This window comes from Bidens hawaiensis, unplaced genomic scaffold (genome assembly GCF_021521415.1).
Source record: "Bidens hawaiensis isolate Kalapana, Puna unplaced genomic scaffold, B.hawaiensis_p1.1 tig00012199_1, whole genome shotgun sequence".
NCBI classification, from domain to species: domain Eukaryota; kingdom Viridiplantae; phylum Streptophyta; class Magnoliopsida; order Asterales; family Asteraceae; genus Bidens; species Bidens hawaiensis.
In genome coordinates, this window is record NW_027491985.1 from 510,403 (window position 1) to 534,604 (window position 24,202).

The window sequence follows — 24,202 nt, forward strand, 5'->3', positions numbered from 1 at the left end:
AATACAATGTAAAAAACACAATTGTAAAAACTTTATTATGGCGGTTTGATTTTTTTTAAATGTCGTATAAAAATTATGGAAATTTTAAAATGATGGGGGAATTGACATGTGGCTTGCATGTGAGAAAAGAAGTCAACAAATGTGTTATCCATATTATACCCTTCCCTTTATGTAACACATGATTTCACCAATTAACTAATCTCAACCATCAACACCCAAGATCAATGTACTAGATTACTTTTTATCTTTCTTACAAAATCCATATTTCCTATTATAACCTCACCCTTGAGATTATTGCCATGCAAGCTGCCACATAGATCTTTTTTGACAACTAGGCGTGTCACGTAAGCATCTGACTAAAGGAGTTAGTCATCCGTGAGTCGCGAACCATTGGAAACAAAAACACCTTTAGTTGGTACCGCCGCCAGCCAAGTGTAAAGTTGAGACTGTTATTCGCCAATAAGGCATAGTTTGGAGTATCTAAAACCAATTTTCCTTTTTTTTTAAATGTACCAACGTTTGGAAGAAAACAGGCATGGAATGTACGAAGATTACTCAACAAAACAACAAAATCAAAGACATGTGTCTTGTTTCATCTCAGGCTAAAGACGTGTCTTGTTGCTGAATGATTAAAAACAGAATTCGAACCTTCAAATTCGAATGCGAGCGAATCGAATTCCAAGTTCGTCGAGTCTGGTTCGAATACTGAAGATGCGTGTCTTGTTTCATCTCAGGCTAAAGACGTGTCTTGTTGCCGAATGATTAAAAACCAAATTCGAACCTTCAAATTTGAATGCGAGCGAATCGAATTTCGAGTTCGTCGAGTCCAATTCAACAACTAAACTCGAGTTTGTCGAGTCCATTTCAACAACTAAACACCCTAGAGGGGCTCCTTTTCTAATTGTTTAAAGGTTGCACTTATAAATCCTTTAAAATATTATTTATGTTATCAAATGTGCTATTTCTGTATGTTTTGAAACTAAGACCTTCCGCATCAAGGCCATCCATAGCTTATGTGGAGGAAATTTGTGAGAAGAATGGAAAAGACAAGTGTTGTGGAGGTTGATGTGGAGGTCATCCATCCTTAAAGATCCTTCATCAAGGATGGTGGTTTGTGGGCCCTCCATATTGGTGATATGAAAATTATGAGGTTGTTTGTGGGAAACATGAATATGTTATTGTTGTAGGTAAAAGTGTTTGTGAAAAAAATAAATAGAAAGTTGACGTGGCATGCTGACTAGGCTGTTTGTAAAGAAAATTACTCTGAACTGATGCGGACAGTCTAATAACTAATGGAACCAATTCCTTTTAAATAAAGTCTTTTTTAACTGCTAAATTTTATTACCAACAAATCCCGAGGCCAAGACGGCCAACAAAGCCCAAATAAAAAGAGAGATCACCTTACATAAATTTTACAAATTCTTTCCCCTTAAAAGATAAAGAATCTACTTGTTTGGTCTATAAATGTTTTAACCAAAAAGTAACTTCCTCCTTTTACCTTTTAAGTCTGTCTAATTTTAAAATATGTCATTACATTAACCCTATAAATAATGGGAGTTTGATTTTTTTATTTAATATACATAAACCAATCACTTTTATTACGACTTCTACCATTAAAATCATCATGACACTAACATAACCATCATGAAACTACAATAAACCGAATAAAGGTATGCTACATCTGCCTTGTAAAAAATGTATAGTAGTTCGTTCACAAAACACCTAATACAATCATGAACACTTTAAACCAAATCGAGCCTATCAAAATTGGCATGTTTTCAGCATGCGTCGCCGTCATGTGATGTCATTGATCTTAAATGCATGGATAACATATATTACAGAAAGAAAGACCAAACCCCCTTTTCATCTATTATATGTACCTGCTAACTTAATATACTACTTGGTGTCGTCATGTATGTGTTAACCTCACAACACTCTGTTTCTTTGTTCACTCATTTTACTTGAATCATTCACCAAACTCATCTCCTGCTGTAAACAAATCAAATAGTTAACACGAATGCCTCTGTGCGTGTGTGTGTGTGTGAGAGAGAGAGAGAGAGACGTTCCGATAGTTCAGGGACGATCATGGCAAATAACCGTTTGTATCAATATTAAATTAGAGTTTGCATTCATTTGTGAGATGTCGATATTTATGTTATTAAAATTAGGTGTAATATGGAGATTAGCCTATCTCGAATCAGGCTGTTTATCTTAATTTAAAGCTTTCGGTTTTCAGTTTCCATCAGAGAGAGAGAGAGAGAGAGAGATACCTCAGGAGATTGTTGTGCGGTTTCTGCAGGAAACCAATGCATCAATACTCCTAAGTGCATCACAGCAGGTATCAATCTGAAAAGCACAGGAGTTGTCACCAGACTGAGAGCCGTTGTTCCAAGAAGAAGAAGGTACATCTTTCCCTACAAGACATAATAAATTATAATTAACAATTGTAACTAAATGATGCACGGTTAGATAAAAAATGTATTTCAAACCTCAACAAGATGAAGATTAGAGGCACGGCTTAAAAGAACAAAAGCAAACTCTCCGATTTGAGCAAGCATAATTCCAACCTAAACGAAAAACGTAAACTATTATTATTATTATTGGATATTTTGGGATATTTAATTGATCGACATCAAGACTTACAAGAAACGAAGTCTTAACTCCATATCCAAAGGCCTTGGTCATGAGAGCAGAAACTGTAGTTTTAACAACTATAACCAAAATAACAGACGCCAGCAGTATATCCACGTGACTCCACAAAAACTGTACATGTATCAGCATTCCTATGCTAGATAGAAATAGGGCCGCAAATAAGTTGCGTATAGGCTCCACCTACAATAATAAGAATCATTATTAATCACACTTTTCAGACTTTCTTTTCCTTTTAACATGTATGCAAATAAATTACCTGATCTAAAGTATGCTGTGCAAAATCCGTAGTAGAAATCATAACACCAGCCACGAAAGAACCCAGTTCAAGACTAAGTCCTAACTTGTCACTGCACTGAAAATTTCAAATAACAAAATTATTAAAACAAGAGCACAGTTATTGGATGACGAGATTATTATTATTATTGTTTAACCTACCCAAGCAGATAATAAGCAAAAGGCCACAGCAGCAAGCTGATAGAGTTCATTTGTCTGAAGTGGGATTAAGAAACATAAAAGTAGCAAAGTTAAATTAAATTTGAAAGAGAATAATGAAGATAAACTGGCATAACTTACTTGAGATGATAGTTTCATCATCAGTTTGAGGAACCGGGGCATGAATGACATGTTAAAAGTGATGCACCAATAAGATATGTTGATAAAGTCATCAATCTGGGTGACAGAATGGGTGGTTAGGTAACAAGTCAAAAAGAGTAATTTTGGTACAAGTTATTTAGACTTACAGTCTTCCCATTGAGACCATCCCCTGCAAAACCCCACTGTTGCCACCAAGAACTGGTAGCAAAGCAAATAATAGACCAACAGCACAATCCTGAAAAAAAAAAACAGACAACAAAATCAGTAAATTAAAATAGTAGGAGTGTAGGACTCATTAACAAAAGTAGCTTATTTTTGTCAACCTGAAAAATGAGTGTTCCAATGGTGACTTGACCATGAAGAGCATTATTGCTATTTTTCTCAACCAAAAACTTCACCACCTGATAAATAAAACAAAAATATAGATATTATTCTCAGATTGCAGCAATTAGCAAAAAAGTTGGCAAGTATTGATCAGGTAACAAACCACTGCTGTTGATGACATGGACAAGAAACAACCAACAAAAACACCCTCTGACAGCTTTGCTCCACATAACTGTTCCCATCAATGAATTAGAACAACAGACATTCTCTAAACTAAAAAACGTAAAGTCTACCACAAGTATGAAGTTCCTAAAAGTACCATAGCCATTGTTCCACACAAAAACATGAGAATAAGTATTTGAAGTAAACCTCCAAGAACAGCTACAGGACCCACAGCTTTTAGCTGCATTAGAAACCATTTGATCAAAACAATTTTGCATAAAACTTAAAAAAGAACTTATAAAAAGAGAAATTAAACCTTTGGCATAGAAAACTCGAGTCCTAGAGCAAATAAAAGAAACACCACACCGAACTGAGCAAATGTCTCAACTTGTACCATCTCACTAACATATTTCAAGCAGCCAGGTCCAACCAGGGAACCCGCAAGAAGATATCCAACAATAACCTAGCAACCAAATGGAACAAGCCAATAAGATAAAAAAAAAATACTAATAGAAGTGGGAAAATGAGTGCCTCAAAGATTTGAGTAATGGGACAAAACAGGTTTTGGTACATGTCTAGTCAGGATGGCCCAAAACATTTTGCATTCATGATACACTTTGGGTGACTTTCAGCATGTTTCCTTTTTAAGCTATTGTTCTATTTATTTTAGTCGCTAATCTTGATTCCTTTGAAGCTAATTTGACCAGTTAGAGAAAACAAAAACCCAAACAAACCCATTAATAAGTAAATGGGTCGAAATTGGCACTTCTAAACATTGTGGTCTCTAAAGATAAACTACAAACATGTAACAGTCAAAAGCCAGATATACAAACCGGTTGCCCAAGGCAGGAACAGATAATTCCACCAATAGCAGCAGAGACAATGATTACCACCAAATCTGAAATCAGCCTGTAGACAAGAAACACAAATAACCTCTGTTATTACAAGAATGATATCAACTTAAAACCTAGGACAACCAGCTTTTAATCAACAAATATCCTCAAAAAGAACTCATTTAAGAACATAAATATATGAACATAGAAAAGATCTGACCTTACATCCACTTGAAGTATTGGGTATTTTGATTTCTTGTTTGATATCACAAACACGTTGTCCTACAATTGCATAAAGCATATAATCAGGTTCCACAAGGTAGAAAGTGAAGCACCAGATATCAATATTATGTTCTATTGTCAGTCACCTGTTTGTCTATTAGTGTTGGTGTGCCTTCATCTTCACTGTCAAGAGAAACAAAATGAAGAGAATAATTTTGTAACTGCTACTATAACTTTAATTGAATGGACCATAAAATTATGTATTATATGTGTACACAGGTTAAGACACTCACGTTGCCTCTTGAGTGTCGTTTGTCTTAGTCTTTTCATGAGTTATTTTAGCAACAGTCTCCAATACAGCCTGCAAAAACATCATATAAGTTAGATTTTCCAAGTTCAAAAGCGTTCAAAGCTATCTTTGCTCTTCTTTCAGAAAAAAAAAATCTTACTTCTTGATCAGCGACACTGTTATTGAAACTGCTTTGAGTAGAACCTAGCATTATAGGAAATAGTAACTGGCATGAGATACTAACTAAACACCATAAAACAAATGTGCCAAAGAATACATTTGCACTGAAAAACGCCAAACAATTAGTTCACAGTGCATAATGTAGAAGTCAAGTTCTATATACCAATTAAAGGACTATTGAGAAGTGTACAAGTTTGAGATTTATACATTTGTGTATTCAAAATCATCTCAGTTACCTTTTAAAAGAGTAAAATAATGAGGTGAATATAAATGCTCTCTCTAGGACCAGCTTGTTGCCCTTGTTATTTATCAACTAAATAAAGACTGTAATATATCAAAGATCTATAAAGCAAACAGAATACTTTATTAAATAGCACAACCGCGTTGGCGACCTATAAAGCACTATAAAGTTAAATAGTTTCTTCTGGCTAACCGAATTAACTAGCATGTTATGCTTTTGTTTGAATGTTTAGTTTTGAAGTTATTGATGAAAATATTTAACTAATGCTAATGTCCAAAAATGCAGGCCCAATAATATATTAAACTTACTGAAATCTTTTATTTTTGTTAAAACTCAAATCACATATTAAATCTGACCAAAATAAGACAAGCCCAAAAATGAAGTCCAGTGGTCTATTGTAACCGAACCATAAGTCCACAACTAAACAGTTTTGCATGTTTAACCAAACAAAAACAAACATACGCAGTAAAATCCCAATCACAGAGTAGGGTCTGGGAGGGTTGAAATGGAAGCAATCTCTACCCCTACGGCCCTACCCTGTGGGATAGACGACAGCGAAGCTGCTCCTAGTGAGACCCTGGGCTCCAAGAGTACAAAGAACAATGACGAGGTATATAAAAACACAAGCGAACAGCACTAAAAAACATGCACATAAGACATGACACACATAAACAGCACTTTTTGTATATTTAACCGAAAACGAGAAACGGAAATAACCAAACTGATTGATTAAACAATTATAGAAACTGGAACTTTTGGTTATGGTAAGGTTATGAGTTAATACCCTTAGAACTGATATATAGGACCAGATAAATATGTGAAGCAAGAAACATCTAGAAACTACTGCTACAATAAGTATGCTCATTTTTTTCCCTAATCTATGTCTTTTCTTTGTCTAAATATAAAGGTAAGATGCAGCACATATATTAATGATGAGGGTGTGAACAGATAGCACACTTTGCTCATAGGCCGAAAAATCCTCATTTTCACTGTATTTCAGATGCAAGCATTATCATATACATTATACAATGACCCAATATACGCAAAAAGACAAATCTCTGAATTTAAAACCTATGAGGAGGAATTTGTGCTATAACTTAGTTGGCAACTACTTATAATACACTGCTATTTGGTTTCAAAATACAAATGACTTATATGTATACATCAATTATCAAGTATTCATCACCGAAAAGCTATGCAGTTAATGCGGAAAAATATTGGATAATTTCAATATCATGCAGAATTTATATATATGACAATTTAACACTAACAATTCAGTATACTATCCTACCATTAACAAATTAACTTTTTGCAACTTGCAAAACACCAACAATAGTAGCAAGTAGGAACTTTTTAAGACTTAGAAATACTAACATTAAACAGTAACAATTGAGAATTAAGACTTGAAACGCTGATATCAGATATATCATGATATACCGGTCAAATATCGGGACCGACATTTTACCAAGGGACCAATAAACGATATATGACCGATATATTGGCGATTTCGACTGCATAGCTGAAAAGACAAACCAACGTATGAAATGCTTAATATCCAGTAGTTGATACAAAAGGCGAAAACAACCCGAAGCAAATAGAGACATAAAGCAGCAAAGAGTTTTAGTGATTGAAATTCAAGATCAGGTACAGTAGCTAATTTTGGCAGTATTAAATTACGTTTCCATCAAGCAACTAAACTAACTTGACTCAACATATAACAACTGTTTCTCAAAATTGTAAGCCCTAAGGAGATCTATACGTTCATGCATTTTAAACAACTGAATTAACTTTAATAATAATAATAATGAAGAAACACTAAGTGACCCTAGGCAGATTACGGATAATCTGGGGGTTAAATAGATGTTTCCCACGAGGGTTAGGTCCGGCAAGATGGTTATTCTTCTGATGACCTGCAAAACAGACACCGTGAGCTCGTCACTGAGGGGGGGGGGTACCTCCTTGTGACCACCCTCCGGCGTGAGAATCAGACTAGATTGCTCTGAATATAAGTGTATATTAAGAGAAATAGCTAGAGCAGATAAGATACAAAATAATGATACCGTTCCAAGGTGTTGGAGTATTTATAGCCGAAGGTAGGTGTCCAAGCAGGTACAGCCAGTTGTATAATATTCCTTTTCTACCAACTGTGGGCTACGCACGTGCCATGCTGGTGGTTGGTGGGTAGGCAGCGGCTGATAGTGACATGGCCGGCTGTGTACTATTCCTTTTCCACCAACTGCAGGCTATGTGCGTGCCACGACAGGGGTTGGTGAGTAGGCAGCGGCTGATAGTGACATTAAGTACTAGAGCGTGCTCCTCGTCGTACTGTTGTCAGTGAGCTGTCGCTGCTTTGGTCAGATCTTTTGTCCATACCTTGGCAGGTATAGTACAAAAGATCCTCCAGTAGCGTACGGACTGGCTCATTTGGGCGGGAGTATTCCCGGCTTTGGGCGGGAGTATTCCCGGCTTGCTCATTCATTCTTCAGGTGACATTACTGAATTATTTGAGAGGTAGTGCCTTGTGCGTGTAGCCTTGCTGTTAGTGCGGGTAGCCTTCCCTGATGGCTAGTATCCGCAGCTGCGGGAACAGGCGGGGTACGTCACAATTGGGAGGCTTTTCCTGCGGGAACAGCTTGCGTACTGCGCGTAAGGACGTCATCTCTCTGAGCATGGTGGGTCCTGCGGATCCAGTTGGTCTTTGCGCAGACGTCCCTCTTTAAGGTGAGTCTTGCGGGTCCAACTGCGCAAACGTCCTTCTTCAAGGTGAGTCTTGCGGGTCCAACTGGGCTCTGCTGGGACCTACCTCTTCAAGTCCCCCAGTCCAATGTTCTTCTCATGAATTGTTAATAAGTGAGGTGAACTTTTGGACTTAAGCAAGAGGTTTTGAAAAGGGTTTAGTTTTAAGGTTCTCCGCGGGGATTCTTCCCGCGGGTTTCCTAATGTCACGTGCAGAAATTCCCGACTTTTCTGCTTGATCTTTGGGTATGATGCGGGTAGGTGTGTAACCTCCTCGCAAGTCAGGAGCGTTGAGTTTCACTTGTGTAGATTCTCCACGAGGTTTTGGTAGTTTTAGACATAGTGATCAATTTTGTTAAACAACCAATTCCATCTTGGAGTTTCAAACAATCTAGTTCTCAACGTTCCCGCTATGCGGGGATGTTAATTCCCTTTCCGCAAGCACGGCCCCGAAGATCCTTCTTGGTTTCAATTCCCTGCGAGTGCTAAGTATGTGAAGGGTTTCGCCTTGACACTGTACCCGCACTCGTCTTATAGTTACTTTACTTCCAAGGTATTCTTGGCTTCAATTCCCTGCAGGTGCTAAGTATGTAAAGGGTTTTGCCTTGACACTGTACCCGCACCTGTCTTATAGTTACTTGGTTGCCAATGTATTCTTGGCTTCAATTCCCTGCAGGTGCTAAGTATGTGAAGGGTTTTGCCTTGACACTGTACCCGCACCTGTCTTACGGTTACTTGGTTACCAAGGTAAGAGGGTATAGTCCCTCTTACTTTTGAATCTTTTTGAATTTTTTTGAATCTTTTTGAAATTCGAAGAGTTGGTGAAAGGATAAGAACAGTCCAAACTGTTGAAGGGACGTTAGCGTCGTCCGACGGTTTCTTCTGACAGTTTCAGGACGTGCAGGAAGTTATGGCGACGTGACAGTATATGGTCATTCCAGACGCTTTTTCAGGCGCGTGGGCGTGAGTTTTCGGGCGCGTGGGCGCGAAGTTTACGGCGCGCGTCCTGTCGACAGCTGTTGCCAGCTTGCTCTTTCCACGTGTCATAGTTTCATTGCACCTGCGCTTTTCCGTCTCCCCCGCATTAAATTCATCGCATTCATTGCGATGGGTATATAAAGGGGGAAGAGGATGCATCTCAACTCACTCACCTTTTCTTATAAGCGATTTCCGGCGAATACCGTAACTTCTGTCGAGCATTCTCCTGAAATCGTTCTTCTTTCCATCCTCAACATGTCTTCCATTCGTGATCCTGAGGCTACTGCCGAGGAGTCCGACGTATACTCTGAGAATCCGGTGTCCGCGTCTGACAAGGACGATAAGAGTACTGCTGGCGAGTGCAAGTGTGCTCTTTCCGTCGACCTTTATCAGTACATCGTCAAGAAGTTCATGCTCGAGCCTTTCGAGCCTGAGTTTCCTGAGCCTCACCAGACGGTGTACGATGCCCCCAAGGGCAAGATAGGGGTGTATGTTGCATTCTTCATCTATGGGAATCTCAGGTTCCCATTGACGAAGTTTGTGTACCGTGTTTTGGAGAAACACGGTGTACATTTGACGGAGGTGCACCCGATGGCTATCGCAAAGGTTCGCCACTTTGAATGGGTGTGCCACATTCTGGGCGTTGAGCCCCGCGTCGACCGCCTGATGACCTTCTACTCCTGGAGGTGCATCCAAGGCTGGTACACCTTGATCACTCGGATCAAGGGTTTGAAGATCTGTGCTACCGAGCGCAGTCTTCGGTCTTGGAAGCGGGAGTTCTTCTATATCTGCCCGTGTCGTCCCTATTGCGATAACATTCAAGAACGGGAGGGCACTCCCGAACCTTCACGCCTCCAACTACCAGGAGGCGGAATGGTTTACCAAGATCTCCCGGATCCAGACTCCGGTTTACCGCTTTGCGGAGTCTGGGATGGTGATGCTTGGGATGAGCCGGGTATGGAAGGATGCTGGGGCAGAGGCGCCACAGGTTCCCATCGTCCTCAAATACGGTTTGAACTCTATCCCTTACGGTATGCTTCATATCTTTTTGCTGATTTAGGGTTTTTCTTCTAACTGTTTCTGTTTATTTTCAGAGGGGAACAACTTGCAGTCGCTTCTGCAACCGCGTGAGAGCGGTGGTGCCGCTCGGCTGGGTACTCGTGCTCTCGAGAACGAGTTGCCCATCTTGGAGCAAACGGCGGATCGGTTTGTGGAGGTCTACCCGCCAGGCCACGAAATTCTGAGCGCCACGCGGCCAGGTAAGGGTTTCATTAACCCTCGCCCTCTTCATGCTCAAACCTCTGCTGAAGTTTCTCTAATTTTGTCATCTTCTGATGAGGAATCCGCAGATGGTCCTTTCTTCGTGAGGAAGAAGAAAGCTGCCGGGGTGAAGGGCAAGGCGAAGGTTGCCTCCACTGCCGATCAGGGGAACCGGTCTGACTCGGAGACCGAAAGTGAGGAGGCGGCAGGGAACCTTGGTGGTGGTGAGACAACTGTCTCGGAGGTTGAGACAGCTGCCACCTCCGGGCGACCAAGTTCTACGACGGTGACTGGCGTGAAGAGGCCAGTTCTATCGGGTTCGTCCCCGCCCGTCAGAACCTTCAAGATTAAGAAAACTCGTAAGTACTTTTTATTTATCTTACCCGCAATTCTTTCCGCCATTGTTTTTAATATCTTGTCTTCATGCAGGCGTGGATGTAACCGCATTCCAAAGTGATGCGGGAAGGAGCAGTTCTGGACCCACGAAGGTAGGTTTGGTCAACCTACCCGAGGCGATGACCCAGGCAGCTGCGCCTGTTTGCAGTGTTGGTTCAGTTGCTCATCCCGTTGAGGCAACTGTTCCAATTGTGACGTCATCTCCGCCGGCTGTCAGTGCCATCTTTACTGCATCCTTTACTGAGTCGACGGTGATTTTCTCTGCGGGCTCCTATGCAGCGGCGGCCACGGTTGTGAGTTCACCTCCAGTGAGTTCACCTCCGATGGTCTCTACCGCGGCGGCTTCAACCGTGCCCCCGGCCGGTTCATCAGGTATGTTCGGCGTTGGGGCTTCTAGCCAATCTCTGCCTCCTTCCCATCTGCCTGACCTCTTGGATGGATATCCCTTAGGTTCGGGTGATGGGTTTGGCGGCTACCGGCCTGTTGTCGACCCTACAGGTGCGTAGGGTTATTTTGGCCTATTTTTTTTTATCATCTTTTCCTAACTGCGTTTTGTTTTTGCAGTTTCGGATTCCAATGAGGTGTATGTTCCGCGGTGGAACATCCGCCGGGGAACAACCCTTCGGACGGCTGTGGACTGCGTCGAGTGGGCACGTCACGCAGCCCCAAGTGGTGCGTTGGGGGAAGCTATGTCTAGCTACCAGGAGGGTAGGCTGACGAACGAGCTTCGGATTCTCCTTGCCCGGATGCAGCCGCGCGTCGAGTTGCTTTGTCGTGAAAACGACAAGTTAATGGCGGCGCGTAGCCAGGAAGTGGCCCAGGCGCGGGCTATCCGGGAGGAGAACAGGAGACTTTCCGCCATTGCTACGGAGAAGGAAAAGGCCTTCAAGGCCCTCGAGGTTGACGTTCAGGCCCGGCTCGAGGCCCGTTCCAAGGCTACCCAAGCTGTTAACGAACAGCTTAGGTTGGCTAAGGAAACTGCGCGGAATGCGACCGAGAGGGCCACCAAAGCTGAAGCTGTTGCTGAGCCTCTGCGCGCCGAGAATGAGGAGCTTAAAGCCAAACTAGAGAGGCTCCAGCAGGCTCATGATGCCTTGGCCATGGAAGACGCCAAGAAGCTCCAAGAGATCTTGGACCAGAGGGGTATGCTTGACCACACTGAGCGTAAGCTGAAAGGCGTTGAAGAGGCTGCTGCTAAGGAAGTGTTGGTTGCCAACCTTAACAAAAGTGAAGCCAAACGCGCCCGTGACCAAGGTCAAGCTGCCCTCCAGGATGCTCTGATCACCAAGGAATGGCTTCTACGAGAAGCGTTGTCGCAGGTATGCGTAGCTTCATAATGTCTTTACGCTTTTCTTTATACTTAGAAAAGTTTTTGATATATTTTTTTTCTTTTTGTAGGTTGTGCATCGGATCTTCACGAACACATCTTATGACGATGCCATGAGCGCAGCCCTCAACGCTTCCCATGAGGATGGGGAAAAGGCTGGTTTCCTGCTTGGTCTGGGGTTTGTTGAGAAGGGCATCCCGCCTTCCAACTTCCCTCTTTATGACGTGGACACTGAAGCTGCCTATGACCAAGCAGTGAATCAGTATGCTGCCTTCCCGCATCCAGTGGTGGAGAAGGTGAACGAAATTGCTGCTGCTGATGATGGGCTAACCATTCTCAAGACTTTCCTTGAACCGTCACAGCCAACTGATGGTGCGGGTTTGAGTGGGTTTGGAGGGAGTGGTCCTGAAGTTTGAACCTTGAGATCCCTTCCCACCGTTAGGATAGATTTACATTACTGTAGGCGGGTAGATACCTGGCCATTCTTGTAATGTTTGAATTTTTTATGAAATATAAATGTTTGTGCGGGTAGGACCGTCACTTTCACTTAATGACTTGCTTTATAAACGTTATATGACTTGCTCATGCATATTATAGTTTAATTTGGCACTTGTGCCTCATAAACAATATATGATTCGCTCGTGCATACTTTAGTTTAACTTAGCAATTTTCCAAGTGTTTTGGATAAGTTAACCTTTCGACGCGTGGTTGTCAATAGGTTAGTGTTCAGTTTCCTCTATCATGAGTGTGCGGGTAGGACCGTCACTTTCATTTAGTGGGATGACCAATCTTCACCTATAACTGACCTGCGTGAAGGTTTTCCTCATCTTTTCCTTAGAAATTTTTGCCGTTTTTTGTGTTTATGCGGGTTTTGCCGCCGTCCACACGCAACGACTTCCCCACTTATTTATGCGGTGAATACCGGCATATCAGTGTTTTGAATAAATTAAACCTTTCAACGCGCGGTTGTCAATAGGTTAATGTTCAGTTTCCTCTATCATGATTGTGCGGGTAGGACCGTCACTTTCATTTAGTGGGATGACCAAACTTTACCTATAACTGACCTGCGTGAAGGTTGTCCTCATCTCTTAGAAATTTTTGCCGTTTTTTGTGTTTATGCGGGTTTTGCCGCCGTCCACACGCAACGACTTACTTCCCCACTTATTTATGCGGTGAATACCGGCATATCAGTGTGGAAAGTTCATAAGTATAAATGTAAGACCATCAGCGTCAATGTGATAAGGAGAATCATTTCCATTAGAAGTGGCTCTAGGCCTTTTCTTTACAAGTTTGGAATTGATCTACATGCAGCCTGCGTAATTGAGCTCCCTTCCATGTTCTTGGGATGGGGGTGTCATCGAGCCTTTCGAGCCGATATGTACCTGGTTCGGAATCTCGTTGTTTACGCAGTATGTAGTCTCCAACATTGAAGCTGCAGTATCATTCGTGTTTTCCCCAACTGGGGTTCTACACGCATTAGCCTGCTCAGCGTTCATTACGCCACGAGGTGTGTGAGTTTCCCATCTCTGACAAATGCTTCGACGACGTCCTTCAAGTCTACGCATTCCTCGGTGGTGTGGCCTTTTGTCCTGTGGAAGTCATAGGATTTGCTTTGATCAGCGTTTGGACGCTGTCGGATAATTGGAGCCTCTGACCATGGGAGCCTCTCGGTGGCGAATATCTCGGTGACGCTTTTGGTGAGTGGCGTCCATCTGGAGTTCCGGTTCGACAACTGCATGTTATCCTTTCCGCCTAACCGAGGGTGCGAGCCGGATGAGGTGTCAAAGTTTACCCTTGACTGCCAAATACCTAGCTTCCTCTTTTTGTTTAGTCGGGCGGTAAGGACGTTGTTTTCTCTTGTTTTCTGAGTGTAGAGGTTTGTGCTCTGGGGAAGATCCCTACCCAGTTGCTTTTCCGTTTCCCCGAAGCGTTTAGCTGCTGTCATGATGGCATCCCATGTGGATGGCATGCCGTCTTTACCCGTCAATGTGCGAATAAGCTCTGGGTATTCGGCGCCTTGGATGAAAGCTGCGCGAACAAGATCCTCGCTTATGGTACCCAGACTCAACTTCTTTGAGTTGAAGCGAGTGATGAAGTCTAGTAATGACTCATCTTCCTCTCGGATGCAGTTGAGGATCGTCCATTGCTCTTCGGTATACTTTTGTTGTTGACTGAAGTGTTGGCTGAACTTCTGCTGGAAGTCTGCCCAATCGTAGATGTGGTGGACCGGTAGACGGTCGAACCACGCTCTGGCTGCCCCAACAAGCGTCATTTGGAACATGTAACACCACGTGGGTTCCGTCCAATTGCTGACGGTTGCCCCCGCTATGAATCTGTTCAAATGATCGTCTGGGTCAGATATACCATCATATGTGCCTATATTGGACATTTGTTTGGCACTTCTCGGGGCAATTGCTTCCGCAATGTCCCTTGCAAATTTGGACGTTCCCGCATTTGCAGCAGTTGGTCTAAAGGTTTTGGAGAAGTCACGTGGGTTTCGCCCCGCGTTTTTTGGTTTGAAGGTTTCTCCAAAATTCATTCTCGGTTGGAAGTCCGTTTCTTTGCGCTTCCCTTTCGTTCTATGACGAGGGTTTACGTCGCTGTCGGACTCCTCCCGATCATCGTCCCAGTATTCGCACTCATTGCTCATGTTGAGCTGTTGTCGAGTGTTTCCGAATTCGTCAGCCTGTTGGAGTGAACGTAAGCGTTCATCCAACTCAGCTTGGAATTCCCTCTAACGTGCTTCCGCCCACGCTTTAACTTGATCAAGTGTTTGGCGGGGGAGTCTCGTCTGTTGTTTCTCCAACTGGGTATCGGTGAATCCCAGTGAAGGATTGTTTACTGCACTTGCCCCGGCTTGGGTAACCGGGGTAGTGTGCGTAAAATTTACTGCACTTGCCCCGGCTTGGGTAACCGGGGTAGTGTTCGTAAAATTTGTGTACTCGCCGGTGTTCCCCCCAGTAGCTGGGGTTTTAGTTACCGGGGTTTCTTGGTCACTCCCTGGCCTTGGGACCGGAGTCACGTTAACCATCTTTCCAGAAGTTTTGAAAAAACTGAAAAAGAATAAGTTCTAGCTTTTATGCACGGATGGCGCCAATGAAGAAACACTAAGTGACCCTGGGCAGATTACGGATAATGTGGGGGTTAAATAGATGTTTCCCACGAGGGTTAGGTCCGGCAAGATGGTTATTCTTCTGATGACCTGCAAAACAGACACCGTGAGCTCGTCACTGAGAGGGGGGGGGTACCTCCTTGTGACCACCCTCCGGCGTGAGAATCAGACTAGATTGCTCTGAATATAAGTGTATATTAAGAGAAATAGCTAGAGCAGATAAGATACAAGATAATGATACCGTTCCAAGGTGTTGGAGTATTTATAGCCGAAGGTAGGTGTCTAAGCAGGTACAGCCAGCTGTATAATATTCCTTTTCTACCAACTGTGGGCTACGCACGTGCCATGCTGGTGGTTGGTGGGTAGGCAGCGGCTGATAGTGACATGGCCGGCTGTGTACTATTCCTTTTCCACCAACTGCAGGCTATGTGCGTGCCACGACAGGGGTTGGTGAGTAGGCAGCGGCTGATAGTGACATTAAGTACTAGAGCGTGCTCCTCGTCGTACTGTTGTCAGTGAGCTGTCGCTGCTTTGGTCAGATCTTTTGTCCATACCTTGGCAGGCATAGTACAAAAGATCCTCCAGTAGCGTACGGACTGGCTCATTTGGGCGGGAGTATTCCCGGCTTTGGGCGGGAGAATTCCCGGCTTTGGGCGGGAGAATTCCCGGCTTGCTCATTCCTTCTTCAGGTGACATTACTGAATTATTTGAGAGGTAGTGCCTTGTGCGTGTAGCCTTGCTGTTAGTGCGGGTAGCCTTCCCTGATGGCTAGTATCCGCAGCTGCGGGAACAGGCGGGGTACGTCACCATTGGGAGGCTTTTCCTGCGGGAACAGCTTGCGTACTGCGCGTAAGGACGTCATCTCTCTGAGCATGGTGGGTCCTGCGGATCCAGTTGGTCTTTGCGCAGACGTCCCTCTTTAAGGTGAGTCTTGCGGGTCCAACTGCGCAGACGTCCCTCTTCAAGGTGAGTCTTGCGGGTCCAACTGGGCTCTGCTAGGACATACCCCTTCAAATAATAAAGAAGTTGAAGAAGGCAATTAAATGAATAATTTACCACCATTTGAGTCATTATCGGAGAACTCTTTCTCCAAGACGCGATCGAAGATCTTGGCGATACTGGCATCACCGGACTCCGGCGCCGACGAATTGACTAAAGTTCCGTAAAAGCGTTCTCTAGTTTCCTGATCAGATCTCGCCGATACTGAGATCCTTGCGCAACACGAGACAACGATGATTAACACGAATACAACAACAAATCGTTTGGCGGCCATTGAATGAAGCTGATGATTTCAGAGGAGATTCATAGATGAAACCCTAATTACGAAAGTCAAATGTATTTGAGATGAGTATAACCGTTTACGTAATTTGAAGGCCAAAACAAAACAAATGGGGGTCGTTGCGTTGATGAATGATGATGATGATGATATTAAAATAAATAATTGGGGATTATTAAAGATTTATTCAGGCGGGATGGGTTGGATGCATCATGTATTGACTATGGTTATATAAATGAAGTTACAAACTAACAAAAATGCCCGATATTTTTATCTAGGTTACACATCTTGCCCACGTTCTATCATCCTATAATAAAAATGATTATTAATAATCTAAAAATATGGAATAAAATATTTCGTTTTGTTTAAATCATCTCCTTTTAACAAGGGTCCCATTATTGGCACACCCATATTTTATTATGACACCCTTAACTTAACATGTCATGTATTTATTTATGTTAGAACTTAACTGGGTTTTTATGTTAGAAAAATTTTTTTTTATCGTATTATATAGAAAATTAGTGAAATATAGCCGGTTAACAAAAAGTCACAAAATGATGAAATATTCATCCTCATTTGGTATTTTGGTATGAAGTTCCGGATATTAGTAGTGTATCTATAATCTTTATCTATAATATATATAAATGAAAACCCTAAAATCCTACGTGTCGCGATGTGGTCGCTCTCCCATTTTATAAAAGCCATCAGATTGCTTGATTTTTAAATGGAGGCATCTCATTTATTTAACCCAAATTCATGAGTATGGGTCTTACCAAAACCAGATAGCTCTTAAACGGGTTATAACATTTCATTAAATTAAAAATTAATCTTACAAATTATTTGATAGGAAAATCCTATAAAATAGGGATAAATTTAATATCCAATTCAAAAAGAAAAAGATATTATTTATAATTAATAAACAATTTTATACTAAAAAACATAAGCGGGTCATGGGTCACCAAATCCATATAGCTTTTAAACGGGTAATAACATATCATTTTTTTATGAAACACTTTCATCATGAAACCCTAAGTATATTATTAACTTTCTTATAGTAAAGAAAATTAAAATCCAAAAAGTAAATATTAAAAAACGAAAAATGTAAAACAATCATTCTCTCAAGCCATCAGATTGCTTTATTTGTAAATGAAGGATTCTCACGCATATGACTCGAATTCACGGGTAAAGATCTCACCAAACCCGTATAGCTCTTAAACGGGTTATAATATCTCATTATATTAAAAATTAATCTCATCAAATATTTGATATGAAAATCCTATAAAATAGGGATACACTAAAAATTAATATCCTATTTTATTTTAGAAAAATATTATTTATAATTAAGAAACAATTTTATAATATAGAAAATAAATGGGTAACGGGTATCATCAAACCCAGATAGCTTTTAAACCGGATTATAACATATTATTTATTTTTGAAACTATTTCATCATCAAACCTCAAGTATATTAATTATTAACTTTCTTACAATAAATAAAATTAAAATCCAAATATACATATATAAATATTGAAAACGAATAATGTAAAACAACCCCCGTAATACAGGGGATAAAATCTAGTATATCATATAGCAAATCCTTAGGAAGCATATAGCGTTCAAAATAGAACTATGCATGTAAATTGTGTGATCAAGTAGGAAGTTATCTTTGTTGTATTTATATCGAAATTTTATCTATAAGGGTAATTTGAATCAAAATTTGTGTTGCCTACAACTATAAGCTTAGATTTGTTGATTCCAATTCAAATATGTTAAATGGTGATTATGTGTTGGCAAATTGAAATGTAATCGTACTAAGAGGTCACGTCGTATGTGTAAATTTGATTACTAACTAAGATGACAAGAGGTTTAGGAATGGCAGATGAACTTAAACTAGACATGCAACATAAAAAACATTATATACAGGTAACAGGACCAGGTGTGTGAGATTATTTTAAAAATATAACAAGTATGGAATAATTATTCAATAACTTTGGTTTTATATTTCTAATTTGATTGGGTACGTAGTAAAGTTGTTTATAAGTTAAATAAGAAAAATATTTTGATATCTCAACGACTAATTTTTAACAAACAAATAGTCTAAGGCATTATCAATACTCGTTTCAATGTCATCCCTAAATTCCAAGTCAGATGGTATATTTTTTAGTCACGAACCAATCATTTCGACGAGTTTAATTTAGATCAAAGTATTGATATATCTTTGAATTATGTGTACTTTTGTGATGTATGTTAAATCGCCATTTTGGTACATACGATTGGATTCGTTGTGGACTTGTAGTTGAAAATGCAATGCTTCTCCATATGTTATGTGATGGTCGGGTATAAATTTTGTAATTATATATGTTATTTTATAGTTTTTATTTAGTTTATTGTTTGAACTACGATATTTCAAGCGTGCTTTTGTATTTCAGGTCATTGAGCATTAAAAGATACTAATTGGAAACATTTACAAGCATGCTTTAGAGTCTCAGAAAGATCGCGTTTGATGCACGCGTGACTCAGGGTGACATTTGTGAATACATATTTCTGTTAAACATGAACATGGGCTAGAAAGAAGATATCTCATGCCCAACATAAAGGATTTTGCGGACTCATGACTTTGGGCTACACATCACAAAATGAGAAAGGCAATAGATAAGAAAAAAAGGGGTTTTGGTCATGACTGTTTGGGGGGGGGGGGGGGGGGGGAAGGAACGCAGAAGGCAGAGGCGCAAAGAAGCAGCCCCTTGGCTTGTTGGCATGCAAATCAAAAGGCTAAAACCATAATGACGCAAGGCTAATCTTGTAGTGGCTTCCTCCTGGTGAATGGCTCGTTTAGGTTAAACATTAAAATTTTTTTTATTCATGTTTGGATTTGTTTTTGACATTGCCAACGTTGTATAAACAATTTGATGTGTTGGTCTATTTAGACTCTTTTCCTGTGTTAGTGATCCTTACTTTACAACTTGTTCGGTTGATGACAAAACCTAGTAGCTTGTTGGGAGACACAGAGTAGTTTGAGTCACACTAGTAAATAGGGTAATTAAACGGTAAAAGATCTGGTGACAAAGACTTATTTTTGAATACCATGTAAATTAATCGACTTTCCAGCACCATGTCTATATTGTGTCCAATTAATTAATCAAACAAGTTTTTTGTGAAACCTAGAACCCGAAATCCGAGGAGGTTGTGTTTTTCTTAAATTGTTTTTAAAATCAATCTTTCAATTTTCGCTTGACATCGTTTGCGCACCTTAGTTAAATTTGGATTAAATAATCAAACAAAAACATAATACTGATCACATGCTCCTCGTGGATATGGTACCCTACTTACTCTAGCTATCTAGGTTAATTAGGTTTTTGAATGATTAATACGACGGTCATCAGCTACGTGTGTTGGAATTATGAACCGGTTCGGGTAAGTTAATACGGCCAACAGGGTTATGACCCATGAAAGTTACATCGTAAGCTAACGAACAATAAACCCGCTTAAGTTAGTTAACCGGATGGACACTTAACGAGACAAATAACATGGAGTGGGTTTTGGAGTTAGAGATGGACTTAATGACCCGTTGGGTTTTTAACTAATAAGATTAGTTTAACCTAATTAGAGGTTATATAATATCTGATATTCTATAACCCTAACTAATCATAACACAAGTCCTTAACTCTTTCTCTTCCTCCACCCTAGCCGTCGACTGCCGCCCCTGCCTGCCGTCGATCGCCGTCGCCGTCGACCGCCGCCTCTGCCTACGGCCGACTGCCGCCGCCGCTTGCCGTCCACTGTCCATACACCACCGCCGTTGCCGTTGCCACCGTGCACCCAGTGGCGGATTTTGAACGTTTAGTATGGATGGGCCGAAATTCACGAGAGCCAAAAAAAATTTGTTTTCCCCTATGTTTCGGCTCGGCAATCCGGTTTGGGTTGAGTCAAACAATTAACGTACTATATTCAATCAATCAACTCAAATACAAATTCAATAACTTAAAATTAAATTCAATCACTCAAATTACCGTTCTTAAACAAATAATATGGATGGGTCGGAATCAAATCTCAAGGACAAATTGATATAACTCACCAAAATGTGAACACACAATAACTAATATTGTATAACTCTCGATATTACATAGAGGAAATATAACTCAAAAACCCATATTACACATAACTCGTGTTTCTCTAGATGAACCCTAACTCGGTTGCATCTCGTGTGTTTCTAATGTTTAATCATAACTCGGTTTATATATACTAAACTAACTTGCTAGCTAGGACATTATCAAATATAATAAAACCCTATTTGCAATCTCATAAATCCATTACATATTAATGAATCTCACGGGCCCGACCCGGTCATCTACACGCGACAGACCTATTAAGATGGAAATTATATCCAACAAAATCTGGGCCTACTTTTTGTAATGGGCTTTATTTTTTAACCTTTCGTGGCTGGCCCGGACTCAAATAATATGGATGGGCCAGACTCAAATAACATGGATGAGCCGGACTTAAATAACATGGTTGAACCGGACTTAATAAATATGATTTTTTTGGAATTTTTCCGGTAAAAATACACTACTAAACGAAAAAGATGGTGGGGCCACGGCCCGGTTTGTCTCGTTGTGTCACCTAGCTCAGTTAGTTAGCCTTCGGTGTCTCAACCGGTTATTTATTAACTGAAGTAAACTTAAATATATTGTTAGTTTACAATTTATATTTATGCATTTGACTCGTACTAGTATTGTTAGTAACCGGATCTTGTCGGGTTTAGTTTCAGTGCTGATTATTCGTTTACTTTCCGTTGTGTGTGTGTATATATATATATTGATTAATTAGATTAATTAATTATTTATTATATATTATTGAACCGGGTTTAATAATAAATTTTTGACTGTACTTGATCCAACAATATGTTCATCAAACTAAAAACTCTTAGCAAATTGAAGTGTCTATTGTTATATTATACTAGAATGAAAATTGAAATGTATTATTAGGTTACTACATTAATAGTGCAAAATGATTAGTAGTAGCCTTACGGTGGGTCACTTGTTACTTTCTTTTAATACAAGCATTGTAGTTCAAAGCACCAAATGTACATCTTTTGCAGTTATAATAGCATTGTGTATTGGGTTATTGTCTATTTTTTAACTAATAATTTGGATTATTAACTGGTCATTAACTCATCTGATCATCTTCATTCCTTGAGTATTAAACCATGGACTCATGGAGTGCTACGCTAGCACATTGGGTTGTTAGTTATTAATTTATTATGTTTTTAATTCGTTGTTTTGACTTTAAAATATATTATATATGTTCAGATATGATTTATTTTTTTTTAAAGTAAATGTCACATAATACATATTCCTATCAATCAATTATATCCTAGTCATTTTACGGGAACACTAATTATAAATTTAAGCATAAAAGCATTTCATACACACGCATGAACTACTACGTGATACTGGACTTAGAAAAAGAAACATGTTTGATTATTACTTTACACATTTTAAAATAGCGACCAAACTAACTTTATTCGTGTCACGATATGTGATGTAGGTCATGAGCTTATGATTCATTTTATTTTGGCAAAACAAACTAAATTTGAGTAATATTCACGCCATTTCTACAAATAGTTATAACAAAAAGTAGTAATGATTCTTTTAAAGAAATGATTTGAGTATTTTAAACGAATTGCTTGAAAGGCATGCAATTTCTTTATATGATCCAAAAGCTGTTAGTAACTCTTGGATGGGTAATTAATTGAATCGAATCGGTTATCAATTTTTTTTTATCTATTATGATTCAGTATTATACTATTATGTAACCAATTACTTTACACTCAAAGCAACATGATACATGTGGATTGATCGGGTTGTGACATCGAATTGATAATGACATAACGTGTAACATATTAACGGACTTCTTTAGACAATACCAACTAAATTAATAAAAATAATGCCGATGAACTTATATTTACATGTTGTACGTGTGTAATTCCATTGGTATTAAGTGTGGGTAAAACCCGATTCAGTCTGTCAAATCGGGACCAAATCAAAACGGCATGGACACTTTTATAGGGCTATGTATATTGGAAATTAGTTATTAGTCTAAAGCGTCTTAATCGGTGGCGAGTATATAAATTTTTGTTACAAGAGGCAAAATACCAGTCTAGTCAAGTTTAGCGGGGTCAATGGTTGGTCGGTTCTATGGGTGGTAGACGAGCCGAGTCGAGCTTGGGCTTGACTAGGCTCAAGCTCGGCTCGTTTAACTCCAGGGAGCTTGAGCTTGGCTTATTTCAAGCTCTATTTCTAAAGCTTGAATTTGACTTTCTAACCATAAGAGTCAATTTCAGTTTTAGTCCTTAAGGTTTGATCCAAAAATTAACTATCATCCAATCTTCAAGCTTGTAACACTGTCACCGTGATTTCATTTAGAACACTTTTGTCCCTTAACATCAACTTATTTAACATCTTTGTTAAGTCCCACTAACCTGACCCTCACACGGGAGGTAATATCATCAATTCATATAACCACTATCACCAAAAGGGTCTTTGGTATAGCAGTATCAAATAGTTCGATAAGTCTTTGTCTTTTCAAGAGATTGTGGGCTCAATTCCGGTCGTTTGTATAAATGTGTGATTTAGGAGTAAAATTTGAGAGTCTATAAACTTCGTTTAAAAGGAGAAAACCACTACCTATGAAATATGCAAACAAGAGAAAATTAAACCCAAACACAAAAGCAACGTGACATGGGCGCATAAGAATGTGGGAACGGCTATGTACGTGTGCAAACGTCATGTAACACATTAACTCATTTTAGGTAACTAACTAAATATAGCTTAGGTTAAAGAAAAATCCAAATAAGAGTTGTTACAAGTCAAGAAGTGTGGTGTACAAACTTAGGGGCTATTTAGGATTTCTTATTTTACCTCCTTGTAAACTTATTTAAGACATAAGCTATAAGTTACAAATTTATAACTTATACCTTATATACTCATAAAATCTAACTTTCCCAAACACTTTATAACTATAACCCATAAGTTATAAGTTATAAGGAGCTAAAATAAGGAATCCCAAACACTCCCTAATTCAAATTAAAATGATCTGTCTTTGATGAACAAGGTGTCAAGTGGGGGGGTTGAGTGCCTTGATTAGTTGGTGTCTTGTAAAAAGTTCATTTAAATGACTTTAATAATTACCCGACAAAATCAACCTACACAATGGTTCGCACCGACTGATTTACCCACCAAAGTACAAAACTGATGTACTAATTCATGAAAAGTTCATTTAAATGACTTTAGTAATTACCCGACAAAATCAACCTACACAATAGTTTGCACCGACTGATTTACCCATCAAAGTACAAAACTGATGCACTAATTCATGAAAAATTAAGTCAAACTATTTGGTAGTTAACTTCTTACATATATGTAGCCCTTTTTCTTTATTGAATTAGACAAGTCCTAATGCTTAATTTTCTAAAGTAGGACCAGTCCTAATGCTTGATTTTCTAAAGTATCCTACAATGTCAAGTGAGATTTTGAAAAACTATCAAAATATGTGAACACAAAATTGCTTGTGTGATTCATAAAGATGATATGGAAATTTACCTACATCTTCCTTCCACTG

General features: G+C 39.8%; 1 pseudogene across 1 annotated transcript; it reads right to left on the bottom strand.

Moving 5' to 3' along the window:
- Positions 1-1,813: 1,813 nt before the first annotated feature.
- LOC143540338 (K(+) efflux antiporter 5-like) lies at positions 1,814-16,579 on the bottom strand (annotated as a pseudogene). Its single transcript, XR_013136582.1, has 18 exons — positions 16,363-16,579; positions 5,237-5,280; positions 5,081-5,148; positions 4,934-4,970; positions 4,786-4,847; positions 4,566-4,641; positions 4,049-4,195; positions 3,890-3,973; positions 3,734-3,802; positions 3,570-3,647; positions 3,393-3,481; positions 3,226-3,321; positions 3,088-3,141; positions 2,909-3,004; positions 2,644-2,832; positions 2,490-2,567; positions 2,271-2,414; positions 1,814-1,989 (listed from the first exon to the last, which is right to left on the bottom strand). The product of XR_013136582.1 is annotated as a K(+) efflux antiporter 5-like (transcript).
- Between the last annotated feature and the right edge of the window lie 7,623 nt (positions 16,580-24,202).